Source organism: Lutra lutra, chromosome 10 (assembly GCF_902655055.1).
Source record: "Lutra lutra chromosome 10, mLutLut1.2, whole genome shotgun sequence".
Lineage (NCBI taxonomy): Eukaryota > Metazoa > Chordata > Mammalia > Carnivora > Mustelidae > Lutra > Lutra lutra.
The window spans coordinates 34516755-34531956 of record NC_062287.1 but is presented as its reverse complement, the minus strand read 5'-3'; positions in this window follow the sequence as shown (position 1 = coordinate 34531956).

The following is a 15202-nucleotide window of genomic DNA, read 5'->3' as shown; positions in this document are numbered from 1 at the left end:
CTTTTTTATATTTTTTCTTTATTTTTTTTAATTTTTTTTTCTCTGAACTTCTTTTTACCTCCTTACTTCCCACCACAATTTGATGTCTCTTCTGATTTGGTTAAAGAACATTTTACCGGGGTCTTTGTCACCCTTTTAGAATTTTATTTGCTCCTTCATATATTCTTATCCAGATAAAATGACAAGGTCGAAAAACTCACCACACACACACACACACACACACACACACACACACACACACACACAAGAATAAGAGGCAGTACCGAAGGCCATCAATACAGACATTAGTAATATGTCAGATCTAGAGTTCAGAATGACAATTCTCAAGGTGCTAGCTGGGCTCGAAAAAGGCATGCAAAATATTACAGAAATGCTGTCTGGAGAAATAAAAGCCCTTTCTGGAGAAATAAAAGAACTAAAATCTAACCAAGTTGAAATAAAAAAAGCTATTGATGAGGTGCAATAAAAAATGGAGGCTCTTACTGCTAGGATAAATGAAGCAGAAGAGAGAATTAGTGATATAGAACACCAAATGACAGAGAATAAAGAAGCTGAGCAAAAGAGAGACAAACAACTAGTGGACAATGAGGGGCGAATTTGAGAAATAAGTGATACGACAAGACAAAACAACATTAGAATAATTGGGATTCCACAAGAAGAAGAAAGAAAGGGGAACAGAAGGTATATTGGAGAGAATTATTGTAGAGAATTTCCCTAATATGGCAAAAGGAACAAGCATCAAAATCCAGGATGCTCAGAGAATCCCCCTCAAAATCAATAAGAGTAGGTCCACGCCCCGTCATCTAATAGTAAAATTGACAAGTCTTAAAGACAAAGAGAAAATCCTCAAAGCAGCCCAGGAAAAGAAATCTGTAACATACAATAGTAAAAATATTAAATTGGCAGCAGACTTATCCACAGAGACCTGGCAGGCCAGAAAGAACTGGCATGATCTATTCAGAGCACTAAAGGAGAAAAACATGCAGCAAAGAATATTATATCCAGCTAGGCTATTATTGAAAATAGAAGGAGAGGTAAAAATATTCTAGGACAAACAAAAACTGAAAGAATTTGCAAACACCAAACCAGCTCTACAGGAAATATTGAAAGAGGTCCTCTAAGCAGAGAGAGCCTGAAAGTAGTACGCCAGAAATGAACAGAGACATTATACTGTAACAGTCACCTTACAGGCAATACAATGACACTAAATTCATATCTATCAATAGTTACCCTGAATGTAAATGGGCCAAATGCTCCAATCAAAAGACACAGGGTATCAGAATGGATAAAAAAAGAAAACCCATCAATATGCTGTCTACAAGAAACTCGTTTTAGACCCAAAGACACCTCCAGATTTAAAGTGAGGGGGTGAGAAACAATTTACCATGCTAATGGACATCAAAAGAAAGCTGAGGTGGCAGTCCTTCAATCAGATAAATTAGACTTTAAGCCAAAGACAATAATAAGAGATCAGGAAGGATGCTATATCATATTCAAAGGGTCTGTCCAACAAGAAGATCTGACAATTTTAAATATCTATGCCCCTAACATGGGAGCAACCAACTATATAAACCAGTTAATAACAAAATCAAAGAAATATATCAACAATAATACGATAATAGTAGGGGACTTTAACACTCTCACAGAAATGACAGATCATCCAAGCAAAAGATCAACAAGGAAATAAAGGTCTTAACTGACACAATGGACCAGATGGACATCACAGATATATTCAGAAGATTCCATCCCAAAGCAACAGAATACACATTCTTCTCTAGTGCATATGGAACATTCTCCAGGATAGATCACATCCTGGGTCATAAATCAGGTCTCAACCAGTATCAAAAGATTGGGAACATTCCCTGCAAATTTTCAGACCACAATGCTCTGAAGCTAGATCTCAATCACAAGAGGAAATTTGGAAAGAACCCAAATACATGGAGACTAAAGAGCATCCTTCTAAAGAATGAATGGGTCAATAAGGAAATTAAAGAAGAATTGAAAGAAAATTCATGGAAACAGATGATAATGAAAATAGAATGGTTCAAAATCTGTGGGACACAGAAAAGGCAGTCCTGAGAGGAAAATATATAGTGGTACAAGTCTTTCTCTAGAAACAAGAAAGGTCTCAAATACACAACCTAACCCTACACCTAAAGGAGCTGGAGAAAGAACAACAAAGAAAGCCTAAACCCAGCAGGAGAAGAGAAATAATAAAGACCAGAGCAGAAATCAATAAAATAGAAACCAAAAAAACAATAGAACAAATCAATGAAACTATGAGCTGATTCTTTGAAAGAATTAATAAGATTGATAAACCCCTGGCCAAACTTATCAAAAAGAAAGGACCCACACAAATAAAATCATGAATGAAAGAGGAGAGATCACAACCAACACCAAAGAAATATGAACAATTATAAGAACATATTATGAGCAACTCTACACCAGCAAATTTGACAATCTGAAAGAAATGGATGCATTCCTAGAGACATATAAGTCACCACAACTGAATCCAGAAGAAATAGAAAACCTGAACAGACCCATAACCACTAAGGAGATTGAAGCACTCATCCAAAATCTCCCAACAATTGAGAGCCCAGGGCCAGATGGCTTACCAGGGGAATTCTACCAAACATATAAAGAAGAATTGATTCCTATTCTCCTGAAACAGTTCCAAAAAATAGAAATGGAAGGAAAACTTCAAAACTCATTTTATGAGCCCAGCATTACCTTGATCCCCAAACCAGACAAGGATCCCATCAAAAAAGAGAATTACAGACCAATATCCTTGATGAACACAGATGCAAAAATTCTCACCAAAATAGTAGCCAATAGCATCCAACAGTACATTAAAAGGATTATACACCACGACCAAGTGGGACTTATTCCAGGGCCACAATGTTGGTTCAACATCCGCAAATCAATCAATGTGATACAATACATTAATAAAAGAAAGAACAAGAACCATATGATACTCTCAATAGATGCTGAAAAAGCATTTGACAAAGTATCCTCTGACAAAGATCCTTTCCTCATCAAAACTCTGCAAAGTGTAGGGATAGAGGGTACATACCTCAATATGATCAAAGCCATCTATGAAAAACACACCGCAAATAGCATTCTCGAAGGAGAAAAACTGAGAGCTTTTCTGCTAAGGCCAGGAACACAGCAGGGATGTCCATTATCACCACTGCTATTCAACATAGTACTAGAAGTCCTAGCCTCAGGAATCAGACAACAAAAATAAATTAAAGGCATCCAAATTGGCAAAGAAGAAGTTAAACTATCACTCTTTGCAGATGATATGATACTTTATGTGGAAAACCCAAAAGACTCCACTCCAAATCTGCTAGAACTTGTAAAGGAATTCAGTAAAGTGTCAGGATATAAAATCAATGCACATAAATCAGTTACATTTCTTTACACCAACAAGGCAGAAGAAAGAGAAATTAAGGAGTCAATCCCATTTACAATTGTACCCAAAACCATGATACCTGGGAATAAACCTAACCAAGGAGGCAAAGAATCTATACTCAGAAAACTATAAAGTACTCATGAAAGAAATTGAGGAAGACACAAAGAAATGGAAAAATAATCCATGCTCATGAATTGAAAGAACAAATATTGTGAAAATATCTATACTACCTAAAGCAATCTACACATTTAATGCAATCCCTGTCAAAATCCCACCCAGTTTTTTTCAAAGAAATGGAACAAATAATCCTAAAATTTATATGGAACCAGAAAAGACCTCGAATAGCCAAAGGAATATTGAAAAAGAAAGCCACAGTTGATGGTAACACAATTCCACAATTCCAGACTTCAAGCTCTATTACAAAGCTGTCATCATCAAGACAGTATGGTACTGGCACAAAAACAGACACATAGATCAATGCATCAGAATAGAGAGCCCAGAAATAGACCCTCAACTCTATGGTCAACTAATCTTTGACAAAGTAGGAAAGAATGTCCAATGGAAAAAAGACAGCCTCTTCAACAAAGGGCATTGTGAAAATTGGACAGCCACATGCAGAAAAATGAAATTGGACCATTTCCTTATACCACACACACAAAATAGACTCAAAATGGATGAAGGACCTCAATGTGAGAAAGGAATCCAACAAAATCCTTGAGGAGAACAGAGGCAGCAACCTCTTCGACCTCAGCCACAGCAACTTCTTCCTAGGAACATTGCCAAAGGCAAGGGAAGCAAGGGCAAAAATGAACTATTAGGACTTCATCAAGATCAAAAGCTTTTGCACAGCAAAGGAAACAGTCAACAAAACCAAAAGACAACTGACAGAATGGGAGAAGATATTTGCAAATGACATATCAGATAAAGGGCTAGTATCCAAAATCTATAAAGAACTTCTCAAACTCAACACCCAAAGAACAAATAATCCAATCAAGAAATGGGCAGAGGACCTGAACAGATATTTCTGCAAAGAAGACATCCAGATGGCCAAAAGACACATGAAAAAGTGCTCCACATCACTCAGCATCAGGGAAATACAAATCAAAACTACAATGAGATACCACCTCACACCAATCAGAATGGCTAAAATTAACAAGTCAGAGAATGAGAGATGCTGGCAAAGGTGCGGAGAAAGGGGAACCCTCCTACACTGTTGGTGGGAATGCAAGCTGGTGCAACCACTCTGGAAAACAGTGTGGAGGTTCCTCACCAAGTTGAAAATAGAGCTACCCAGCAATTGCATTACTGGGTATTTACCCTAAAGATACAAATGTAGTGATCCGAAGGGGCACATGCACCCAAATGTTTATAGCAGCAATGTCCACAATAGCCAAATTATGGAAAGAACCTAGATGTCCATCAACAGATGAATGGATAAAGAAGAAGTGGTATATATATACAATGGAATGCTATGCAACCATCAAAAGAAACAAAATCTTGCCCTTTGCAACGATGTGGATGGAACTAGAGGGTATCATGCTTAGCGAAATAAGTCAATTGGAGAAAGACAACTATCATATGATCTCCCTGATATGAAGATGTAGAGATGCAATGTGGGGGGCTTGGGGATTAGGAAAAGAATAAATGAAACAAGATGGGATGAGGAGGGAGACAAACCATAAGAGACTCTTAATGTCACAAAACAAACTGGGGGTTGCTGGGTGGAGGAGGGTAGGAGAGGGTGGTGGGTTTATGGATATTGGGAAGGGTATGTGCTATGGTGAGTGCTGTGAAGTGTGTAAACCTGGCGAATCACAGACCTGTATCCTTGGGGCTAATAATACAATAAAAAATGTTAAATCAAAGAAAATATGTCTAAATATAAATAATAATTTGCTAGTTTTCTGTAAAAATTTTTTGCATGAAGTTTTTTTGAACTGGAATATACCAGTAATCTATATATTCTACTTCTATATAATTTAGTTACTGCATATCAACTTAAAAGTTGCTTTTCTATTTCTTGTGAATATTCCCACACATCTAATGAACTGAAATAAGCATAAAAGAGTAGCCTTTAATTAAGAGATCAAAGGATGCATTTCCTAAAACAAAAATATGTGGCAAGATTATTGACTCCAGTTTGCCACCAGATCAGCACATTGGCTGATGGTATTGATTGCTGAAATACTAACAAATAATGGGACCATAAAGAAATTCAATTATCTATTGCTATACCAGCATCAAGATATTAAAAGCAGGCTAGTTGCCTCTGGGTCATTTCAAAATTATAACAATCAAATATATTCCATCAGTGCTCTACAATGTAACTAGGTTTTGTTTCTGGGGCTTATATTACTTTGCTTTTCAATTTAAAAAGATATTTATATTAGAATGGTTGCAATTTGTGTGAAACATATAGGCTTCAAGTACCAAATACTTAGAATTTTGTTGCTACCAGAAAGATGGAAAATATTAATTTGAAATATCACCGCTTGATTTCTTAATGATCTTTTGTTCTCGGCTGCTAATTATAGATTCCAGTAGGAGAAAAAGCTATAAAATGAAAACTTCTTCCCACCATTCTCAGATATTCATGAGTTTCATTTTACTTCATAAATTCTATAAAGAAGAAAATGGTGCTGTAAAAACAGAACCACAAAAACAAAAACATTATACTGAGATGAAAACAAAGTGAATTTTGGACTGCGTATAGAGAACCTACACCCATTCCTGTATCTCTACAGGTCTTATATGAAGCCTCATTCAGGAACTTAATCTATCATGCCTCAGCTTTCTCATTGTAAAATAAAAAGTTTGCCTTTAACAAACTTCTGGGGAGATTGCATGTTCTAGTCATTAGTGAAAAGAAATTGAAGTTTGTATTTAAATACATTTACAGGAGATTCCTTCCCTGTCACTTACCAGCTGTTACTCATTTCAACTTAATCTTGGGAAATGTACCGTTTCTAAGGATCAGTTCATTGTATCTCTAAAAAGGAGATGTAAGTAATTTATCATATTAATAAATAAAAATTCTTTGTACATTCCAGACAATAATGAAAAACATTTTTTCTTATATGATCTCTCTTCCCTTTTAAAGTTTCTTCTAGTTCATCCTATGATACTGTACTATGATTCTAATAAATGCAAAGCATATTAAATAAATCTAGTATTAATTTGATCATGTATCTCAGCAATATTTGTATGAGCATAATCATCCTACCTGCTTATTTAAGATATTCCAGGCAAATAATTTGCAAATTATGCATAAAAGTAACCTTCACATTAAAAAAACTCTGTGGTTAAGGGTTTCTAAAATTAACTACTTGGTTTAAAAAAAAAAAAGAAAAGGAGTACAAGTAGCATAATACTTTCTATCAAAAATATTTTTTGGGGGGTGCCTAGGTGGCTCAGTTGTTGAGTGGCTGGCTCTGGTTTGGGCTCAGGTCATGATCTCAGGGTGGTGAGATGGAGACCCCCATCAGGCTCCATACTCAACATGGAGTCTGCTTGGAATTGTCTCTCTCCCCTTCCCTCTTCTTCCCCTCAATTTCCCTGCATGTGCTCTCTCTCTCTAAAATACATACATAAATAAATAAAATCTTTTTTAAAAAGGTTTATTTACTTAAACAAATACTCAGAATTTACTACTTCCTCAGAGTGCTATACAATATATTTTTTTCTATTCTGAGAAACTTTAAGGGTTGCCAATTATAGGGTTGTATGTTATCCACTGAAAAAAGAAAATTTTTTTGTTCAGTGCAAAGCCTAGTGTGTTTGTTTGTTTGTTTGTCTATTCTTTTATGTTTACTCCCAAGTCCAATTTAAAGGGAAAAAAAAACTTGGAATGTATTTCATTTTTCTTTCTGACAGTGAAAAACTTAATCCCCATCCTCATATACCTCCGTGTTCTGTGACCAATAAGACCTATGTCTTGAATCTTTGAGAAGAATTCTCCCACTTAGAGGATGTGAAAACACTGATCCTTGTTCAAGGGACAGAGTTAAGGAAAATAAGAGAAAATCCTATCTTCCTTCCGTAGATACATTGTTTTTCAAAATAAACACTTAAAGGCTTAATCTACAATGCTTTTAACAATATTTTATTGATTATGAAAACCTTTTAGTTTCTTAAGTGAATGAATATTTTTTCAGTGCCTATAAACTAATCATCATTTCATATCCTACATATTTTGGAAAATCATTTAAATTACTACCATTATTTTCATGTTTCCAAAACATAGAAATCTTATGTGATTTGTGAAGATGTGTTAAGTGGACTTATGGTAAAGTAATGTAAGATATTAAAAAGTACCACATATGTGTATTTGAGGGAAAATGAGAAAGTAATGCACATCAAGCAAACCTGTTAAAGAGAAAAAAAAGTAATGATTTGACAAAATATAGGATGGGTTCAATGTGTCTGTTCAAATCTAGATTTTGTTTCTCTTATGAATAATTGTTATTTAATTTTCCCTAATGATGGCAAAATTATGTTTATCTTAAGACTTAAATTAGACTTAGGTCAAGGAGAAAACCAAACTTTTTCAGGTTCCTTCAATTCTTCAGGAGCTACAAAGGTTTGGCCAAAAACAAATGGAGAGACAAGAAGATCAGGTCATGATCTTAGGGTCCTGAGATCAACCCCTGCCTATGTCTCCAGGTCTTTCTGCTCTGTGGGGAGACTGATTCACTCTCTCCCACTCCCCCTGCTTGTATTCCCTCTCTTGCTGTCTCTCTCTCCCTCTGTCAAATAAATATATAAAATCTTTAAAAAAAATAGAGAAGAAAAGAAAACCCAGCCCTTCTTCTTTCTAGCTGTCCTGCTCAATTATTTTTGATTTCTAATTTCAAGGGTTCTTATTGTTAAAATTAGGATAATAATAATATATACTTCACACACTTATTTAAAAAATTAAATGAGTTGATATATGTGAAATGGCTATTATCAAGTGTTTATTAACTGAAATAAAAGAACACAAACAAAAAACATGGCAAAATGGAAAAAAGCTAAGTTTGCCAAAGTGTAGTCACACACAGCAGGATTCTCACATGTACAGAAAATGGGAAGGTTTTGAAACATTTTTAAATCTATACAAGGCTTTGAAACGCCTGTTCTTATCTATTATGTAGATAAAAAGGTGAAGTTTCCAAAGTCAGATTTGACAATACATAACAAAGGAGAAGAAATAAAACTTGGGAAACATAAGAGATTATTTCAATCTGCTCAAGAGTTAAACTTAGAGCAGAAAACATTATTTAAATTGCAAATGCCCAAAATTGGTGAGAAAGAATTTAGAAATAATATTTTTAACACATCCATGCTGTAATAATAATTGTTAATAAAAACTTAAGTCAGAACTTTCCATCTTGTGAAAAAATGAATAGATAAAATTATCCTGATCCAAAGAGGTCTATAATATCAAGCCATGATCAATAAAGAAGGACTTGGAAATATCAAGGAAGAATGATTGAGCAGAGATGGGCTCTCTTATCCTTGACCTTGTTTTAAAAATCAGTCAGGCTTATTTTTTTTTAATTTAATTTGATTTATTTTTTTTTTCAGTATTCCAAAATTCATTGTTTATGCACCACATTCAGTGCTCCATGCAATACGTGCCCTCCATAATACCCAACACCAGGCTCACTCAATCTCCCATCTCCCTCCCTTCCAAAATCCTCACTTTGTTTCTCAGAGTCCACAGGCTCTCATGGTTCATCTCCCCCTCCAATTTCCCCTAACTCACTTCTCCTTCCCATCTCCCCATGTCCTCCACGTTATTCTGTATGCTTCACAAATAAGTGAAACCATATGATAATTGACTCTCTCTGCTTGACTTATTTCACTCAGCATAATCTCTTCCAGTCCTGTCCATGTTGATACAAAAGTTGGGTAGTCATCCTTTCTGATGGAGGCATAATACTCCATTGTATATATAGACCATATCTTCTTTATCCATTCGTCTGTTGAAGGGCATCTTAGTACTTTCCATAGGTTGGCGACTGTGGCCATTGTTGTTATGAACATTAGGGCACAGATGGCCCTTCTTTTCACTACATCTGTATCTTTGGGGTAAATATCCAGTAGTGCAATTGCAGGGTCATAGGGTAGCTCTATTTTAATTTCTTAAGGAATCTCCACACTGTTTTCCAAAGTGGCTATACCAACTTGCATTCCCACCAACACTGTAAGAGAGTTCCCCTTTCTCCACACCCTCTCCAACACATCTTTACTCTCTTGTTAACTTTGGCCATTCTAACTGGTGTAAGGTGTTATCTCAAAGTGGTTTTGATTTTAATCTCCCTGATGGCTAATGATGATGAACATTTTTTCATGTGTCTGTTAGCCATTTGTAGGTCTTCTTTGGAGAAGTGTCTGTTTGTAGTTTATTGCCCATTTTTTGATGTGATTATCTGTTTTGTGTATGTTGAGTTTGAGGAGTTCTTTATAGATCCTGGATATAAGCCCTTTGTCTGTTTACAAATATCTTCTTCCATTCTGTGGGGTGCCTCTTCATTTTATTGACTTTTTCCTTTGCTGTGCAGAAGCTTTTGACCTTAATAAAGTCCCAAAAGTTCATTTTTGCTTTTGTTTCCTTTGTCTTTGGAGACATATCTTGAAAGAAGTTGCTGTGGCCGATGTTGAAGAGATTACTGCCTATGTTCTCCTCCAGGATTCTGATGGATTTCTGCCTCATGTTGAGGTCTTTTATCCATTTTGAGTTTGTCTTTATGTATGGTGTAAGAAAATGGATGATTTTCATTCTTCTACACATAGCTGTCCATTTTTTCCAGCACCAATGATTGAAGAGACTGTCTTTTTTCTGCTGTATATTTTTTCCTGCTTTGTCGAAGATTATTTGACCATAAAGTTGAAGGTCCATATCTGGGCTCTCTCCTGTGTTCCACTGGTCTATGTGTCTGTTTTTGTGCCAGTACCATGCTGTCTTGGTGATCACAGCTTTGTAGTAAAACTTGAAATCAGGCAACATGATGCTGCCAGTTTTGTTTCTCTTTTTCAACATTTCTATAGCAATTTGGGGTCTCTTCTGGTTCCATACTAATTTTACACTTGTTTGCTCCAGCTCTTTGAAAAACACCAGTGGAATTTTGATTGAGATGGCACTGAAAGTATAGATTGCTCTAGGCAGTATAGACATTTTAACAATGTTTATTCATCCAATCCATGAGCATGGAATGCTCTTCCATCTTTTTGTGGCTTCTTCAATTTCTTTTATGAATGCTTTATAGTACCTCAAGTACAGACCCCTTACCTCATTAGTTTGGTTTATTCCAGGTATCTTATGGTTCTTTGTGCTATAGTAAATGGAATCCATTCTCTCATTTCCCTTTCTATATTTTCATCATTAGTGTATAAGAAAGCAACTGATTTCTGTACATTGATTTTGTATCCTGCTGCATTACTGAATTGCTGTATGAGTTCTAGTAGTTTGGGCGTGGAGTCTTTAGAGTTTTCCATATAAAGTATCTTGTCATCTGTGAAGAGAGAGAGTTTGACTTCTTCTTTTCCAATTTGAATACCTTTTATTTCTTTTTGTTCTCTGATTGCTATTTCTAGGACTTCTAATACTATGTTGAACAAGAGCGGTGAGAGTGGGCATCCTTGTCATGTTCCTGATCTCAAAGGGAAGGCTTTCAGCTTTTTCCCATTGAGGATGATATTTGCTGTGAGTTTTTCATAGATAGATTTTATGGCGTTGAGGAATAGTCCCTCTATTGCTATACTTTGAAGTGTTTTAATCAGGAATGGATGCTGGATTTTGTCAAATGCCTTTTCTGCATCAATTGAGAGGACCATGTGGTTCTTCTTTCTTCTTTTATTGATTTGTTCTATCACATTGATTGATTTGCAAATGTTGAACCAACCTTGCATCCCAGGGAAAAATCCCACTTGGTCATGGTGGATAAACATTTTAATGTACTGTTGGATCTTATTAGCTAAGATCTCGTTGAGAATCTTAGCATCCATATTCATCAGGGATATTGGTCTGAAATTCTCCTTTTTGGTGGGGTCTTTGCCTGGTTTGGGGATTAGGATAATGCTGGCTTCATAGAAAGATTCTGGAAGTTTTCCTTCTGTTTCTATTTTACAAACAGCTTCAGGAGATTAGGTATTATTTCTTCTTTGAATGTTTTTTAGAATTCTCCAAGGATTCCATCAGGTCCTGGGCTCTTGTTTTCTGGGAGGTTTTTGATTACTGTTTCAATCTCATTACTATATATTGGTCTATTCAGGTTATCAATTTCTTCCTGATTCAGTTTTAGAAGTTTATAGGTTTCCAGGAATGCATCCATTTCATCTAGGTTGCTTAACTTATTGGCATGTAACTGTTGATAATAATTTCTGAATTGTTTCTACTTCTTTGGTGTTAGTCATGATCTCTACCTTTTCACTCAAAATTTTATTAATTGGGGCCCTCTCTCTTTTATTTTGGATTATTTTGGCCAATGGTTTGTTGATCTTATTGAGTCTTTCAAAAAACCAGCTTCTAGTTTTGCTGATGTGTTCTACTGTATCTCTAGTTTCTATCTCATTGATCTCTGCTTTAATCTTGATTATTTCCCTCCTTGTGTGTGGGATTGGCTTAATTTGTTGTTGATTCTCCAGTTCCTTTAGGTGTAAAGAGAGCTGGTGTATTCTGGATTTTTCAATTTTTTTGAGCTTGGATGGCTATGTATTTCCTCCTTAGGACCGCCATTGATGTATCCTGTAGGTTTTGGACCAATGTGTCTTCATTCTCATTGGTTTCCATGAAGTGTTTAAGTTCTTCTTTGATTTTCTGGTTGATCCAAACATTCTTAAGCAAGGTAGTTTTTAGCTTCCAAGTGTTTGAATTCCTTTCAAACTTTTTTCTTGTGGTTGAGTTCTAGTTTCAAAGCATTGTGATCTGAGAGTATGCAGGGAATAATATCAATCTTTGCTATCAGTCGAGCCCTGATTTGTGACCCAGTATGTGGTCTACTCTGGAGAAAGTTCCATGTGTATTCAAGAAGGATGAGTATTCTGTTGTTTTAGGGTGGGATGTTTTGTGTGTATATATATATATGAGTCCCATCTGGCCCAATGTGTCATTCAATACTCTTTTTTCTTTATTGATTTTCTGCTTGGATGATCTGTCTATTACTGACAGTGTCATGTCAAGATCCCTTACTATTAATGTATTCATATCAATATGACTCTAGGTCTTGTTTAACAGTTGTTTTATGTAGTTGGCTGCCCCCGTATTGGGGGCATAAATATTTACAATTGTTAGATCTTCTTGGTGGATAGACCCTTTTAGAATAAGGTAGGGTCCTTCCTTATCTCTTTAGTTTAAAATCTAATTTATCTGATAAGAGAAGCACTACCCCAGTTTTCTTTTGAGGCCCATTGGCATGAAAGATGTTTCTCCATCCCTTCATTTTCAGTCTGAATGTATCCTTGGGTTCAAGATGAGTCTCTTAGAGACAACATATGGATGGGTCCTGTCGTTTTATCCAATCCACAAACCTGTGCCATTTTATGGGAGCATTTAGGCCATTCACATTGAGAGTGATTATTGAAAGATACTTTTTATTGACATCATGTTGCCTGTGAAGTCCTTGTTTCTATAGATTGTCTCTGTAAATTTCTGTTCTTTGACACTCTTGGGTTCTTCGTTTATAGAACCCCCCTTAATATGTCTTGTAGTGCTGGTTTGGTGGTCCCATACTCTTTTAAACCTTGCCAGTCTTGGAATCTCTTTATCTCTCCATTTATTTTGAATGTTAGCCTTGCTGGATAAAGTATTCTTGGCTGCATGTTATTCTCATTTAGTGCCCTGAATATGTCTTGCCAGTCCTTTCTGGCTTGCCAGGTTTCTGTGGACAGGTCTGATGTTATTCTGATGTACCTTCCTCTGTACATAAGAAATCTCTTCCCCCAGCTGCTCTCAAGAGCTCCTTTCTAAAATTATGATTCATCAGTTTCACAATCAGGTGTCTTGATGTCCTTCTAGATTCTATAATCTTGGGTGGGGGAACGATATTTCTACCTCTAGGACATGAATGCTGGTTCCTTCCATTCACCAGTTTGGGAAAATTTTCATCCAGGATTTATTCAACGATATCTTCTAGTCTTCTTTCTCCTCCCACTCAGGGATCCCAATAATTTTGACATTGGAACATTTCATGGTGACATTTATTTCCCTAATTCTGTTTTCATGGCTTCTAGGTTTTTTTTTTTTTTTTCCAGGCTTCCTCCTGATGTATTTTTCTCTATCAGTTTGTCCTCTAGATCACTAATTCTATCTTCTGTCTTGATTACCCTAGCTGCTAGAGAACTTAGATTAAATTGGATCTCATTAATAGCATTTTTAACCTCTTCTCAGGCAGCTTTCACTTCTGCCCTAATCAATTCCATGTTTTCATTAATGGTTTTGTCCTACCTAGCCATTACCTGGATAATTGTTAGCCTGAATTCCCTTTCTGACATACTGTTTATTGTCCATATCAAATAGTCTGATGGAGGGCACAGTCTCTGGATTTTTCCTCTGTTGGGCATTCCTCCTCCTAGTCATTTTGGTGAGAGGTGGTTGAGGAGATATGTATCTGAATATATCAACCATGATCCAGGCAAGGTGCACTCTGTAATGCTTCTGAGCAATTGGAAGTCACCACCAAAAAGAAAAAGAAAAAAAAAAAGAGAGAGAGAGAGAGAGAGAGAGAGAGAGATAAAGAGAGAGACAGGGAAAAAAGAGAGAGAATACCCAGCCAGAATGGGCCCCAAAGGTAAGATTTATAAGGTGTACAAACAAAAACAGACAAACAAAAAGACCAGCAAAAATTAAGGAGAAGAAAAAGAATGAACCCAGCCAAAATGAACCCAGAGTATAATATTTATATAATATCAGAACAAAACCAAGTACACAGAAACACTGACAGAAGAAAAGATGGGAGGGTTGTTATAAATCCTCAGTGTGGGCTAGGAAGGTTATTTTGTATCTTGATATCTTTATTAAAGGGCTCATCTTTCCAGAGATAAAGGAATATTAAAACTGGTTTATATATAGGGGTAGTATTGATTAGGGAAAGATGATTACCTTGAAGTTTATATCTATACGTATATTTTAAAAAATGGAAAAGCAAAAGAAAAACAAAGATATATGTAGGAAAAAAGTTCAAGTTAAAAGGTTATGGAATATGTTGTATTAAAACTCTAGGTGTAATGGTAAGTAGGTTAAAAAAATTAAACAGAACAAGAATAGTGAGAACGAATTAAAAATAAAAGTTGCATCTATGAAATATACAGATTTTAGGGCAATACTGGGAACTTAATATATTGTTTTTCCCTGATATTGGGGTTTTACAGTTTTATGAGGACCCTGTGGTGGTTGTCCTCTTGTTTTTTTGGCTGGCTTTCTGGGGGAGGGGCCTGCTACATTGTTTTTCAGTCAGTCTTGATTGGGTTGAGTGCTCCTACCCCTATCAAGGGGCTGGGCTCTGTGGAAACTGGTTTTTCAGCTTTTGATCTCTGGAGGTGTTTTTTTATTTATTTGTTTGTTTGTTTGTTTTTTGTTTGTTTTGTTTTTCCTTTGGCAGGTTTTGTTTTTCCTTCGGCAGGTTTTGCGACTTTTTGGAGGTTTAGAGGAAAGCAAACTGTACCCAGATCTCAGTTGCAGAGAGAAGCCTCAGTCTGCTCCCCTCTGGGTGGTCCAGAACACACAGACTCCACCTCTGCAAGCTCCACTGAGCTGAACAACCTCCCATAGGCAGAGCACGTCCCCAGCCACCATCTCAGGGGCTGCCT